General features: G+C 42.0%; 1 long non-coding RNA gene across 2 annotated transcripts; it reads left to right on the top strand.

Annotated features, from left to right (window-relative positions):
• Window positions 1-6,091: 6,091 nt before the first annotated feature.
• Window positions 6,092-12,711, top strand: LOC125524976. 2 transcript variants are annotated; one of them, XR_007291093.1, is made up of 2 exons: window positions 6,092-6,206; window positions 12,022-12,711. It is a non-coding gene; the product is annotated as an uncharacterized LOC125524976 (long non-coding RNA). The 2 variants fall into 2 exon arrangements; XR_007291094.1 differs by having other exon boundaries at window positions 12,014-12,711.
• Window positions 12,712-13,597: the final 886 nt, after the last annotated feature.

Raw genomic sequence — 13,597 nt, 5'->3', positions numbered from 1 at the left:
AAGAATAAGCCCAAGTATAACCTTCCTCGCACCGCGGAGGTTCGGCCATGTGAATGACCATGTGATGCATTTTTGGGGCGGACGGAATTTATGATGATTTCTATTATTTGGCTGAGAATGCTGGCATCACCAACTTTCTCAATGATAAGTGTGATCAGTACCTCCTACTCACTAATACTTTCGTGCCAAATTTTCACTTTCATGCTAGGAGATCACCACCCACGATAGAATTTTATTTATATGATGAACACAAGGAGATGCCTCTTTATGACTTCTATGAGGTTTGAAAATTACCTTATGAGGGAAGCATCGAGGTTTGAACCACGTCCTAGAAATGTGGAAGCTTTTATTGATGAAGTTACCATAGGGGAAAGGAGAAAGCTGTCGGAAGCGAGAGTGGCTAGTTTACATTTTTCCTGTTTTGCGCTACTATTCGTTATTTGTGGGGAGATGTTTAATTGGTCGCGGGGAGAGTGGAGGCCTTAGTGCTCCTGACCTTGCTATTTTGCGCCATGCTTTACTTCGTGATAGAATTTTCAGTTTGGGTGCTATGGTTGCTCGACTGTTGAGTTTAAACCGTTCGAAGGGGCCTATTTTCGGAGGTATCTATGCCTCCCACCTTGCTAAACGTTTCGAGCTACCCATTAGGCATGATGAGAGAGAGGAGAAGCTGCTGCACACTATATTCTTAGATTATGTCAGTATGGTACCATATGATTTTATTCGTAATGATAAGGAAAAAAGACTCATATATAACCTGGTATTTAGCGAGAAGACTTGTCAGATTATTACCTTGCCTGCACCTTCTTTTTTTAATATTCATTCAGGCATATACCTCATCATGCCTGAGGAAATTTATGCATACTGGGAGCAGACATGATCCCCAGTTCACGAGCCAGAACCATCACCTGAGTCGTATCAGGAGTCTGTTTATCAGTGGGAGCCACAGGAGCTCGCTAACCAGTGGAACCCCCAGGATCCTCCTCAATACACTGGAGAGGGCTACTTTGATCCGTGGGCTTAGACCAACTTAGTTCAAAAGCCTAAGCTTGGGGGAGTACGTTTTTCTCACCGACATTACATTGATGTTCACACACTCATTCTAGTTGTCGGTGTTCATACTTTTTCATTGTATTATCCATGCTAGTTTATTTCCTTTTTCCCGCTTTATTATTGTATGTTTGAAAAACTTTAAGAAAAACCAAAAAAAATTGTTTTAGTTTCTTTTTAGGTTTCCTTTCCATGTTTAGTAGTAGTAGTCGTAGTAGTATTAAAAGAAAACCCAAAAAGTTTTCTCGTTCTTCTTTTGCTTGTTGGGAGCTTTCCCGTGTAAATAGTTTTTCTCTTTCTTGTTTTAATTTCTTCAGAAAAACAAAAACTCCAAAAACATTTCAGTGCGTTTCTTTGAAATTCTTTTCTTTTCTTTGGGGGTCGAGAGGAGAAGACCACGATGAAAATGTTGAGTGGCTCTCATATGCATTATTGTTGATCTAACAAAGAGACCATATTACCTTCTATTCTCCCTTGAATAAAAGTTTGCAGATTCCAGCTTAGTCCGATGCACGTGCACTATTATTATTATCCACACCCTTCGATCGTGCAAGTGAAAGGCAATAATGACGATATATGATGAAATGATTGAGATGAGGAAAAGATGGTATGAACTCGACCCATCTTGTTTTTTTAAATATGATTAGTTCATCATTCTTGATTCAGCCCTTTATGAATGAAACATGTTTGCAATGACAATTAGAGATTATAGTTACTCATGCCATGCTTAATTAGCTAGGAGTTTATAATAGTTTACCTTGCGTGCCAACATGCTTTTAAAATGGTTGTGATGTAGTATGATAGGATGGTATCCTCCTTTGAATGATTCGAGTGGCTTGACCTGGCACATGTTCACGTATGTAGTTGAAACAAAATCAACATAGCCTCCACGATATTTATGTTCATGGTGATTTATATCCTACTCATGCTTGCACTCAATGCTGGTTAATCTCAATGCATGTTTATGACTATTGTCGCTCTCTAGTTGGTCGCTCCTCAATCTCTTGCTAGCCTTCACTTGTACTAAACGGGAATACTGCTTGCGCATCCACTTCCATAAACCCAAAGTTGTTCCATATGAGTCCACCATACCTACCTATATGTGGTATTTACCTACCGTTCCAAGTAAATTTGCATGTGCCAAACTCTAAACCTTCAAATGATAATCTATTTTGTATGCCCGAATCGGTCATGTGGCGACTAGGGGCTGTCAGTATCTTCCATGATAGGGGGGTTATTCTCACGATGAGTGGACTCCACTCATCATTCACAAGAAAATGGCTAGTAACCAAGATGCCCAGTCCCATGCTCAAATCAAATCAAAATATAATTGCGAACAAAACTCCCCCTGTATTGTTGTTAGTTGGACAGTACCTGTTGTTTCAGACCAGCTGTGGAATGTGCTTGTTGGTGGTGGGGAAGTATAAACTTTACCATTCTATTTGGGATCTTCCCATAATGTATCTAGTATGGAAGATACCGAGGTCTCTTGGTTTTTTTGTTGACAATGAAAGCATACCGCTGAAAATATTATTTATCTCTGTTTTAACCAATAGTGGGCTATGATACGTCTCCATCGTATATACTTTCCCAAACTCTTTTGCCCTTGTTTTGGACTCTAATTTGCATCATTTGAATGTAACTAACCCGGACTGGCGCTGTTTTTAGCAGAATTGACATGGTGTTATTTTTGTGTAGAAATAAAAGTTCTTAGAATGACTTGAAACTTCACGGAGAATATTTTTGAAGTAAATAAAAAATATTGGCGAAAGAATCAATAGAGGGGGACCCATTGGCTGTCCACATGGGTGGAGGGCGCACCCCCCTAGGGCACGCCCCTGCCTTGTGCGTCCCCTGGACCTCCACCGACCTCAAATCCAACTCCATATATTCATGTTCGGCGAGAAAAAATTTGGAGATAAGGATTCATCGTGTTTTAGGATATGGAGCCACCATCACCCCCCGTTCTTCATCGGGAGGCCAGATCTGGAGTCCTTTCAGGGCTCCGGAGAGGGGAAATCGTCGCCATCATCATCACCAATCTTCCTCCATCACCAATTTCATGATGCTCACCACCGTGCATGAGTAATTCCATCTTAGGCTTGTTGGACGGTGATGGGTTGAATGAGATTTATCATGTAATCGAGTTAGTTTTGTTAGGGTTTGATCCCTAGTATCCACTATGTTCTGAGATTGATGTTGCTATGACTTTGTTATGCTTAATGCTTGTCACTAGGGCCCGAGTGACATGATTTTAGATCTGAACCTATTATGTTTTCATGAATATATTTTTTTTGTTGATCCTATCTTGCAAGTTATAGTCACCTACTACATGTTATGATCCAGCAACCCCGGAGTGACAATAGTCGGGACACTTCGCGATGATGACCGTAGTTTGAGGAGTTCATGTATTCACTAAGTGCTAATGCTTTGGTCTGGTTCTCTATTAAAAGGAGGCCTTAATATCCCATAATTTCCAATAGGACCCCGCTGCCACGGGAGGGGAGGACAAAAGATGTCATGCAAGTTCTTTTCCATAAGCACGTATGACTATATACGGAATACATGCCTACATTATATTGATGAATTGGAGATAGTTCTGTGTCACCCTAGGTTATAACTCTTGCATGATGAATGCCATCCGACATAATTATCCATCATTGATTCATTGCCTATGAACTTTTCACATATTGATCTTTGCTAAGTTACTTTTCCGTTGCAACTGTTACCATTGCTACAAAACTGCTACTGTTACTTTTGCCATCATTACTGTTAGTTCCATACTACTTTTCTATCAAATACGTTGCTGCAGATATTAAATCTTTCAGGTGTGGTTGAATTGACAACTCAGCTGCTAATACTTAAGAATATTCTTTGGCTCCCCTTGTGTCGAATCAATAAATTTGGGTTGAATACTCTACCCTCAAAAACTGTTGTGATCCCCTATACTTATGGGTAATTAGGCTAAATGAAACTACAATTCACTAGCTCCAAAATGCAAAAAGAATCTTCTAATGTTGTTTTTTATTTTAAATTTATGCCCTATTTGATATTTAAATTATTATTTTTGAAATTCATATTTTCATAATTTAAAAATTAATTTCCCTAAAATTGTTCTGAAAGTTCATCCCCTAAGATTTCATTTGCAAAAAGAATTACTCAATTTGGACCTCCGGATAATTAGTTATGATGGTTTGAAGTTCCAGGGGCTTTTTTACAAAACTGTTGTTTTAATTAAATTAACATAATTTGTTCTGGGGTAATTTTGTACACATGGCGCCATGTTATTGGTTGGTACCGTTTTGAAAATAAAATCAGAATGTGTCTATCCTATGCGTTGGATCTAGATCAGACGGTGCATAATATATGGAGGGGGGGCTCATCGGCTAGGTCACAGGAGTTTCGCTGAAAGACATGAACACGGTGGCGATACGCTCAGGTGTCGATGGTGACAGCGTTCTAGGGGGTCTCCATGGCGGCGAAGGGCACAGTTGAGCTCGTATCGTCGTCACAGGTCTTCTGGTGGTCCTTGCCTGCCTTAGGTACGGCGAAGACGACGATGGCTCTGGGTGGCGCGAGTGGCTCTGGCCTCACAGGAATCAAGTCGACAATGGCTAGTATAGTGGTAGATGGCGGGGGAGCATTGCCGGCAGCCTCGCGACACTCAGTCTTGATTGAGTGAGGTTAAATGGAGATGGGTTTCAGGGGATTAAGTAGGACATGGCCACGGGGATTGGGAAGCAGTTGGAGCGCGTGGACGTGCGATCATGCGCGAGTGGGGCTCAGCTTCATGTGTGCGTGGGTCGGCGAAAGTTGCGTGAGGTTAGGGGTGACCCTGATGGGTGGGTCCCTCCTGGCAGAGAGAAGGGGAGACAGAGCGCGCGTGTGCAGCTGGGTCGGCTGGCTAGCTAGACCGCGGCTGGCTGGCCTTACCTTTTTTTCTTTTTCTTATTTATGCTTTACTCTCTATTATTTACATTCGAATTTCCCCCAGTACAACTACTCCAAAAATCCTTTTGAAATATTCCTAACTACTTGGACATTTTCCTAGAGGATTTTGACAAACTATTTTTGCCAATTACTAATGTCCTATTTGCAAAGTTTTTCTGTTTAATTTCTTTTATCCAGGGTTTTATCCATAGTTTAAATGCCCAATTTAAGCTATTTTCAAACTCTGGTTCACACAAAAAATAGGGCAAATATTAATCTTAGAAAATTCCTTTCCCGCCCTTATGCTATTTTCTGAAATCTTTTTTGGTGAAACTTTCATGGCTTCCAAATAAATCCAAAAATGAATTTGAATTCAATGTGGTTGTGTCGGTGTACAAAAGTCGGGGCCCTTCTGTACCCTTTTACTTATGCACGGACAGTCATAGCCACACCTGCGACCGGCTCGGCGGGCAGAGGAAATAAAGAAACAAAGCTGCGAGGCAGCACCCAAGCCAGAAGCATAAAGAGCAAAGGGACAAGATAAGCGCCCCTCGCAAGAGCCTTGTCGGGTCGACCTACTTGCCCAACACCAGCAAGACCACCACCCTTGGGCCTGAGAGTTATGACGCCATCGACAAGCGTCAAGATCGAGGCTCGGAAGCTCCCTGACTACGATACGTCCGTATCGTGTTTCTAAAGCACCGTAAACCAGGCCAGATCATTGGCCTCATCCCCTACCCTGAATGCAATTTTGCCTGGAAATTAAGATGGGGAAACCAAGGTGCGACAACAACCATGAATGGTGCCATATTGGCAATCGATCGAACAAACAAAGCGCTCTAGCTAGGTGCCAATTGCACTAAAAGCTGCACGCCACTTGCCAAGCGGTTCGTATTCGACTCCATCCATCCATTGGGGTCACGGAGGCCAAGTTGTTGGGCGTCGGGTAAGCAGCACGCGGCAGCATTCTATCTCCCGGGCTCCCTGCCGCGTACGTCCCGCCGCTGGATTCCTCGGTCTCCCGGGCACTTGCAGATATTGCTGATTGATTATCTGGCTAAGCCACGGCGACGGCCGGGCCCGATCCGCGCCCGCGTACGGCCATCTCGCGCCCATAAATATACGTGCCCCCATCGCCCAGAGGCAGCAGCAACACCAAGAGTAGCCGGCTGTGGCCTTTGGCTCCCCACACCACACGTTGCCTCTCTCCCTCCGCTCTCCATCAGGTAACATATCCATGCAAAATTGCAAACCACAATGCGAGTTCATTTATCAGATGTGCAGGCGAGACACTGGATTATCAGATGTGCGTGGCTAGAACGCCCTGTGAATTTAGCAACCGATGTAATCTTTTTATTTTTGGTTTTGCTAATTCCCACTCAACTCCGTACAAGATTCCACAATTTTATGAGCTTCTGTGTATTATTCTTTTGAATGATACTTACGTAATCACCTCTTTTCATAAAAAACCAAGAAACGTTATATGTGCAAGAGTTTTGGAGATTTTAGAATCGCGGGTAAGTTTGTTGCTTCGAGTTGAAGATTTACACCGGCAAAAGACAAGATGTACACAGAAAGCTATAAGCACTAATTAAGCCTTAGTGAATATCTACACTAGTAAGTTTTTCTTCATGTTGGAAATGCTTAGCACTGTAGATACTCCCTAAGGCTTGGGTGGTATTGCGTTGTGTGGCCACTTGATCAACTTTGGCCTCCCGTCGGTAGTGTATAGATTCAAGGAAAATAGGTATATGCAAAGGTACCTGTGTGCTACTTGATTCAACTTTTTTCTCGACAGGTACATGAAGGAATATGGTTGCTACCTTCATATGCATGCTACTATTTATTTGTTTTGTTTTTATAACGGTGCAAATTCTTGTCTATGGTTAAAGTAAATCAGCAGTAAATTGATGGCAAATAAGGTCATGCCTTACAAAAAAATAAACAGTTTGTAAGCAGGTGAGTCTAGAAACTGACGCGATTTCTATTTTTGATTTTGCTAACTGCCGGTCAACTCAGAATTTCGTACAAGACTCGACAACCTTATGAGCTTATGTATTCACTAGCACATATGCCCGTGCATTGCAACGGAAAAAAATGATATTTTGTGTAAGCATAATGTCCCAGAATATCAGATTCACTATAAAGGTCATGCTGCAATGCAGTATCTTTCTACAAAATGAATATAGAAAATACATCGCAATTTAGCCGTGTTCATATTTTCTTTGTCGGACATAATTTCCCACTGATTTCATTTAAGTATAGTCCCTTTTTAATGGCATTTAAATATAATCCTTTCATTAATTACCATGACGTCCTCAACCATTTTAGTCGGGAATCAGATCCTTCATTTTCTAATTTAGTAGCCCCAACACATTGAAGCTTACAGATCTTTCTTTTAATTACCCTACCTTTTTACCTCAAATCTTTCATGTAAAATTTATTAAGATCACAATCTTTCTTTTAGTTATTCCACCGGTTTACCCATAGTCCTTTCTTTAATCAGCCACATCCATTTAAATATTCTATTCAAGCCAACAATCCTTCCTTTATTAGCTCATTCGCTTAATTAGCTCGTCCTAGACATGATGACTGCCACTCGTATATTTAGAGCGAGTTGGATTAGTAAATGTGAAAGGCGCATAGGTCGTTGGTTGTTACATCAAAGAGCTAGACAGTAGGAAATGTGTTTAATTTCTACAATGTTGATTTATTTTGACCCAATTATTTTTCGCGGTTTCTATAAAAGCCCATAAAAGACCCATCAACGTACAAGTATCTAGCCCAAATCGCTTAGCGTGTAAACCGAACAAAGGACTAAACCAAACCAAGAATACCTATTCCCTTTAATAGTAGGTATAGAGGTATCGATTCCTTTGGAATAATACAGAGTTATTTGTTCGGATCAAAGAAATCATGAAACAATACACAGTGGTTTTAGAGATTTTACAATGGTGAACTAATTTGATGCTTCGAGAGTTCAGATATACAGACAAAGCTTTAAAGGAGTTGAGCCTTAGTGAATATCTACACCAGTAAGTTTTTTTCTTCATGCCAGAAGTACTTCATAGTGTAGATACTCCCTAAGGATTAGTGGCATTGCATTGTTGTGGCCACATGTCAGTTGATCATCTTTTAGCCTCCCATCGTGCATAGGCAATGTATATAGCTCCAAACAAAAGTAGGTTTATGCAAACAGATGTGTGTGCTAATTGATTCGCCTTTTTTTCTTGACAAGTACATACACGCTAACTGTACTACTATTTATTAGTTGTATTGTTAGAACCATACAAATTTTCCTCTATGGACGCTCGGCAATGGGCCAAGGCGGGAGTCATAGGGTTAGCTAATCTATTGCCTGAGTAGTTGGCTTGCTTGTGTTTGGGTTGAGCAACCCATGTCTTCTGCTTCGGTCATCACCTACATGCTGGCTTGCGCACGTGCTCTTGTGCAACCATTCCTTTTACCTCCTGTGAATTATCATATGTGACTAGTACGTCCCCTAAATCCAGCAAAGAATGCAATTTTACTTTCTGTTTTGCTAAATGCCACTCAATTCCGTACAAGATTCCATAATTTTATGAGCTTATGTATTTTTCTTTGAAAAAATGATACATAATCACTTCTTTTAATAAAAAACGAGAAAGAATATGCAATTGTTGTGGAGATTTTAGTATCGCGAGTAAGTTTGTTGCTTAGAACTGAAGATATACACCGGCAAAGACAAGATGTACACATAAAGCTTTAAGCACTAAAGCCTTAGTGAATATCTACACTAGTAAGTTTTTCTTCATGTTGGAAATACTTAACATTGTAGATACTCCCTAAGGCTTGGGTGGTATTGCATTGTGTAGCCACTTGATCAATTTTGGCCTCCCGTCGGCAGTCTATAGTAAAAGGATGTGTGTGTTATGTTGGTGCCGCCTCTCGCAGCGCCGCTTCTTCTCTACCTTGCAACTCTCTCAACTCAAGGATTCTCTCAAGAAAACATGCATGTGCTGGAGGTAGAAGAAGAGAACGTAGGAAATTTTGTGGCACCGCACAACTTGTGCCTTTTCCATTTCTCTTACAATTGACAATGAACTTGATTACATGGAGTTAAGTAGCCGGACTAACCCAGCCAAAACGCACCCACTAACCACTACCTTGCATGCACGCCCACATAGTTCTGCATGCAGCACACACGGTAAAGCCACTGACAGCTTGACCCATTAATCACTCCATGAACAGCACACATATGTACAGGCTTGAGTCATCTCCAAGTTTGCAACAACCATGAGCTTGCCCACGGCACACTTGACGCACGCCACAACTGTTTGCGTCCACTTTTAGCTCCACGTTGATCTGCTGCCGGACTTGGCCACTATGACTCTACGGAGCTGTACCCATTTTGCTAACCAACACATCCATGCAGACTATCTACTCATCACTAGCTTGTACACACACAAGTCATCTCATCTCTATGTGAGTGTATGGCCGCAGCCTAATGGTTGAGCATGTCGACGTGCATGTCACTACCAAGTAAATGTAATGAAAAATCAAAAACAACAAGGTTAATTCTAACAATCACCCCCTAAACCTGGTTGTCGCTTATTCGGAAATCTCCATGTCGACCTTCAAAGAAGCCCGAGCTCGTCGTCGATGTTGTTGGTGCAACACGTAGATGGCGGCCAATGCCATCTTGTCACGCCGATTGTCGCCGTCGCCGGTAGCTTCAATGAAAACCGCACCTCCTACGCCTTCACCATAAGTGTGGCACCGCGACATGCTCGTTGCCTCATGTTCGCCACCAGTGCCACAACTCGCCGATGTCTCGCCTCCATGTTCGTCACCGATGACACAAATCGCCGGCAACTCACCTCCAAGTTCGCCACCGGTGTCGCAACTCGCCGGTGACTCGCCTCCATGTTGCCGACGATGACGCACCTTGTCGCCGACTCGGACATGGACCTCCTCATGGAAATGGCCTCCGCTCCATGGCCGTCACCTCCTTGCCGCCGGTCACACAACTTACCGGGCAGCATACCTATCTCCATCGCTCGTGACACAGCTCGACGATGATGAAGACACGCACCCACCGCAAGTAGCATCGCAGTCCACATTGCGCCGCCGGCCTCTACGTCACATGGAGTCCGCCGCGCCGCCACCACCGCCTCGGATCGTCAAGGCTCTGATGCCAATTGTTGGTGCCGCCTCTCACAGCGCCGCTTCTTCTCTACCTTGCAACTCTCTCAACTCAAGGATTCTCTCAAGAAAACATGCATGTGCTGGAGGTAGAAGAAGAGGACGTAGGAAATTTTGTGGCACCGCACAACTTGTGCCTTTTCCATTTCTCTTATAATTGACAATGAACTTGATTACATGGAGTTAAGTAGCCGGACTAACCCAGCCAAAGCGCACCCACTAACCACTACCTTGCATGCACGCCCACATAGTTCTGCATGCAGCACACACGGTAAAGCCACTGACAGCTTGACCCATTAATCACTCCATGAACAGCACACATATGTACAGGCTTGAGTCATCTCCAAGTTTGCAACAACCATGAGCTTGCCCACGGCACACTTGACGCACGCCACAACTGTTTGCGTCCACTTTTAGCTCCACGTTGATCTGCTGCCGGACTTGGCCACTATGACTCTACGGAGCTGTACCCATTTTGCTAACCAACACATCCATGCAGACTATCTACTCATCACAAGCTTGTACACACACAAGTCATCTCATCTCTATGTGAGTGTATGGCCGCAGCCTAATGGTTGAGCATGTCTTCGTGCATGTCACTACCAAGTAAATGTAATGAAAAATCAAAAACAACAAGGTTAATTCTAACATGTTACTTGATTCAACTTTTTTCTCGACAGGTACACGAAGGAATATGTTTGCTAGCTTCATATGCTACTACTTATTTGTTTTATTTTTATAACGATGTAAATTGTTGTCAATGGTTAAAGTAAATCAGTAGTGAATTGCTGGCAAATAAGGTGATGCCCTACAAAACAACAAACATTTTGCAAACAGGTGAATTTAGAAACGGACGCAGTTTCTATATTCGATTTTGTTAACGCCTAGTCAACTGAGAATTTCGTACAAGACTCCACAATCATATGAGCATATGTATTTCCTTTGGATATGGAATTAATTCTTTGCAACAAAGAAATTGTTAAACAATACACAGTAGTTTTAGATATGTTACAATGATGAACTAGTCTGTTGCTTCGAGGGTTGAGATGTACTTGCAAAGCTTTAAAGCAGTCGAGCCTTAGTGCATATCTACACCTGTAAGTTTTTTTCTTCATGCCAGAAATACTTAACAGTGTAGATACTCCCTAGGGCTTGGTGGTATTGCATTGTTGTGGAAACATGTCAGTTGAGCATCTTTGAGCCTCCCATCGCCCATCGGCAATGTATATAGCTCCAAGAAAAAGTAGGTTTATGCAAAAGCATGTGTGTTCTACTTGATTCGCCTTTTTTCTCGACAAGTACATATATACATGCTAAATGTACTACACTTTATTATTTGAATTTTTATAACCATAGAAATTTTCATCTATGCTCGCAATGGGCCAAGGCGAAAGCCACAGGGTTAGCTAATTTCCTGCCTGAATAGTTGGCTTGCTTGTGTTTTGTCTGAGCAACCCATGTCTTCTGCTTCGGTCATCTCCTACATGTTGGCTTGCGCAGGTGCTCTTGTGTAACCATTCCTTGTACTCCCTTGTGAATTATCATATGTTACTAATACGTCCTGTAAATCCAGCAACTGGTGCAATTTTTATTTTTGGTTTTGCTAATTGCGACTCAACTCCGTACAAGATTCCACAATTTTATTAGCGTCTATATGTAATCACTTTTAATGGAAAACCGAGAAATAATATGCAATAGTTGTGGAGATTTTAGAATCGCGAGTAAGTTTGTTGCTTTGGACTGAAGATTTACACTAGCAAAAGACAAGATGTACGCAAAAAGCTTTAACCACTAAAGCCTTAGTGAATATCTACACTAGTAAGTTTTTCTTCATGTTGGAAATGCTTAGCATTGTAGGTACTCCCTAAGGCTTGGGTGGTATTGCATTGTCGTGGACACTTGATCATCTTTGGTCTCCCATCGGCAGTCTATATCTCGAAGAAAAATAGCTGATGAGGACATCACTATTATAGTCATACCCATAGCCCTTGCTACTTCGCATATGGGACCGATTACTAGAGCTCGTGCGCGCCAACGAAATTATCAGGTACTTCCATTTCTTGATAATAATTCTATTGTTCATTAGAATATGATGTTGCCTACCTTGGATACGTTTGTGTTGTTTAGGAATGAAGGCTCTAACATGGATAAGAGGGATGAACATCGGAGCATGATCAAGCATGGAGATGAAGGGGCACGCTAAGGGAACAAGAACGGAGTTTCCAGTGGAGAATTCAGCAGTTTGAAGCCACCATGATGACATATGAGGACATGGACGAACTATAGAAGATGACCTTTTATAAATTTTGTCCATAGCTTGTTATATGTGCTGTGCCACCTCATTTTTGCGCCAAGCCCTTGTAATTTGAAAAATACTACTTCATAGGCTGTTTTTAGAGTCTGTACTGTAGGGAGAACGACTTAGGAGGGATTTTAGCCCCACCTTGCCAAAGGTGGAAAAAATTCCCTCTTCCCCCTATAAATACAGCCCTCAGGGCGTCGTTTACACTTGGGTTTTGTTTAGATTAAAGTTTGCCATGGCTTGAACTCACGTACTTCACTTTTGTCCAACGACCAGGCCAAGACATTACAGAACCCCATACTTTGACAATTAAAGATTTCCTCTTAAATTTGCAATATCCATATTGCAATCTCATTTTCTTGCCCGTTTTTCATTTTCGTGCAGGAAATAGACCCTAGTAGTCATGTTGATTGTGCTCTGGAGTGGTCAATAACCTTTTGGAGTTAGTTTAGCAATTGCTAATGTGTGACTTGGCATATTCGTAGTAGGAATGTCAAAGTCTAGTCCACCAGAAATGATAGTTATCATCTGACTGAAAGACGGGAAACATTTGCCTCTATCAAGTGGTATCACATTTTCAAATTGCTCGATGAGATTTTGCCAATTTTTCCTAGTCTAGATTGCATCTGTTCTTCCTACCTACAGTCCATGAAAAAGCCAAAAAAATAGGGTTAGATCATCATCTGCAAACCAATCTGAGCCTTTTGCAATTTTGTTTTCAGTGTATAGTTTTGCTTTGTTGAATTTGAGGTTTCATCATCATGCCTAGTTTCTGTCTTGGCGTCTAGTCCCTTAAGAGTTTTTGACTTCTTGTCACAGGTTGTCATGTTGCTGTCACACAATTGTTACATTCACTGCCATATACCTCCATGTCCATCACAATTCCATAAAGCCACCACATATCTACCGCCATCATGCAAATCCGAGTCCACGTCCAACACATACTCGCCACCAGTCCATGTTCCACCACTCAAACATATATTAGTCGCCAATCCGAATTCCAGCTGGTATGTCTCCGCCACCTATCCTAGTCCAAGTTGACTAGCTACCTCTTTGTTATTGGTTTCCAAGTCACGCCATAGTACCTGTCGTTATCAAGTCGGTGTTCACATATAGTGGCCACCTGTAGAA

The sequence above is a fragment of the Triticum urartu genome, chromosome 7, assembly GCF_003073215.2.
Source record: "Triticum urartu cultivar G1812 chromosome 7, Tu2.1, whole genome shotgun sequence".
NCBI lineage: Eukaryota > Viridiplantae > Streptophyta > Magnoliopsida > Poales > Poaceae > Triticum > Triticum urartu.
This window is presented reverse-complemented; position numbering and strand designations above follow the sequence as displayed.